The sequence below is a fragment of the Pelophylax lessonae genome (genome assembly GCF_965119305.1).
Source record: "Pelophylax lessonae genome assembly, chromosome: 1".
NCBI lineage: Eukaryota > Metazoa > Chordata > Amphibia > Anura > Ranidae > Pelophylax > Pelophylax lessonae.
The window spans coordinates 325,263,096-325,265,343 of record NC_138768.1 but is presented as its reverse complement, the minus strand read 5'-3'; the positions used below and the strand labels follow the sequence as shown (position 1 = coordinate 325,265,343).

Here is a 2,248-nt window from a genome sequence, read left to right as displayed (position 1 = left end):
TTGCATGACCGCGCAATTGTCATTCAAAATGCAACAGCATGGAAGGGGGTGTAACTGCCCTGTAAGGAAGTGGTTAACTATTGAAACATGGGACTAAATATTCCATGGTTAATCATGCTCAGCTCAATGGTTTAGTGGTTAGTGTTCCTATCTATAAACACTGAGGGCATGAGTTCGAATCCCAAGTGTGCCATCACCTCCTTAAATTTTAGACAACTGTAAATAAATACTGAAACTTGGCAAATGCATAATTGCACCCTGCACATATGCATGTCTGTTTCTTGAATATACATGGCCATTGACATGCAATTTTAGGTGATGTAGCCAATGTATTACTATGTGGCAAAAAAATAATGACACACAACTGTGAGCACACAGTGTGTTATTATGGTTGGGCCTTGAACTTATGACCTAACAATCTTTGTCTATGAGCATAGACCACTACGCCAAAGTGCTGAATACAATCAGACATACCTAAAAGTTTCAGATGAATAAAGAACGAAGATTGCTAATTAGACAGCTGTGTAGTCTGCTATTAGTAAATCTAAAGGTTAAAACACATAAGATACATAACTATACCTTAAAATTAAAATAAACCATAATAGATGACATTGCTGTGTAATAGTGATTCAGAATAGACAAATTTCCTTTTATGAAAAACACAAAGGGAATTTGGTTAACTCCAATGTGACAGACACACAGAGATCGGTGTTTCAGTTTAGCTGAGACACACGATCTCACTGTGCCTGTCTGACAGGAGAGCCGCCTGCTTTGTTTACATAAGCAGACGGCTCTCCTGTCAGTTTCTCCGAAGATCGTGGGAGGTAGGCGGCGATCGAGCCCGCTCCTCCCACAGTCTGGCTCCTGCTGTGTCTAAACACAAGTGGAGTACGGCTCCGGTGGCGCACGCTGCCGAGACCGTGTGCACATAATCACGTAGATTTACGTGATTATGCGCAGCCTAGTTGCCCTGCCGCCCAGCTGCCCTGCCGCAGTAAATCTGCGTGGGGTGGTCGGCAAGTTGTTAACACAGTAATATACTACTATTACTTTTTTTGGTTTTCGTCTAGCTATCTGAAATAAGCTAACCATCCAAATATCAAGGGATACAGTGACAGCTCTATATAGCACAATTGTCATATTTTCATGTGTGTTCTCTTATCTCCCATATAACACACGAAAATAACACTTGCTTTTTATGTTCCTTAATAATAACACTCAGAAGTGATGAAAGTGCTTGTAGTTTTTGCACACACTTGGAATGTAAAAGTATCAGTGTGGCTGGCTTCTCTAGTACAGTAATATACAGCTGTGTCTTCTGGTTTCATCTGAGTGAGTTTACAATAAACTTCTCCTTTGTTTGTGTCTCTTGTAATTGTAAGACGTCCTTTCATTGACTCTGCATAGTGTATAGCTCCATAATGCCATATTCCTCCCAGCCAGATCCCTCCCTCTCCTGCTCGTTGCCGCACCCATTGTATTGAATTAATCTTTGAACCGTCAGTGAGGGAGACACCAGTTACTTTACAGGTGAATTCCAGTGTCCCGGCTGGTTTGACAGTTGCAGGTCCATACTCCTGGAAAGAGATCTGGGAAATGGCACCTGTATAGAGGAAAAGTATTGTTACTGACATGTGGGGTGATTTCATTATAAAATCTGTAAGATAAAATTATACTTACAGTATATAAAAGATACAAAACAAATAAACAAGAGAAAAACCTTCATCTCTATGATTAGTTAGAAAGAAGTGCAGCCCAGTATATGATTGTAGTGATCCAGCTCAGCAGACTTACAAGAGATGACTCTCAATTTAAGCAGGATATTATATGAAATAATTTGCATACATCCAGATGTAATCATTTATGTGGTTTGCATAGTTAAGAATACCTTTTTAACCACTTGACGACCAGCCATCGTTGATATACGGCGGCAGGTCCCCGCAAAACGCCGTACCTCTTTGCGGGAGCAATCCTAGGGGCACGTGCATGCGGCCGGGGGCACGTGCCCAGCCCCATTTGCCACAAGGGAAGCCGATGCACGGGGCTGGCAGCCGCGATTGCTGCCGGACACCCGCGATCGCTCCCAGTGGAGTGAAAACGGCGGTCTGCTGATGTAAACACAGCAGACCCTTGTTCTCTCAGTGATTAACACAGGGCTCTTGTGTTTCTCCTATTTAGAAACACTGGTCCCTGTGTTCATTCCACAAGCCCATTGCCCTCACAGTTAAAAAGAACCCCCTAGGCCCAC

General features: G+C 42.8%; 1 long non-coding RNA gene across 1 annotated transcript; it reads right to left on the bottom strand.

Moving 5' to 3' along the window:
- Nucleotides 1–1,310: 1,310 nt before the first annotated feature.
- Nucleotides 1,311–1,785, bottom strand: LOC309557478. Its single transcript, XR_014225391.1, has 2 exons — nucleotides 1,681–1,785; nucleotides 1,311–1,603 (listed from the first exon to the last, which is right to left on the bottom strand). It is a non-coding gene; the product is annotated as an uncharacterized lncRNA (long non-coding RNA).
- Between the last annotated feature and the right edge of the window lie 463 nt (nucleotides 1,786–2,248).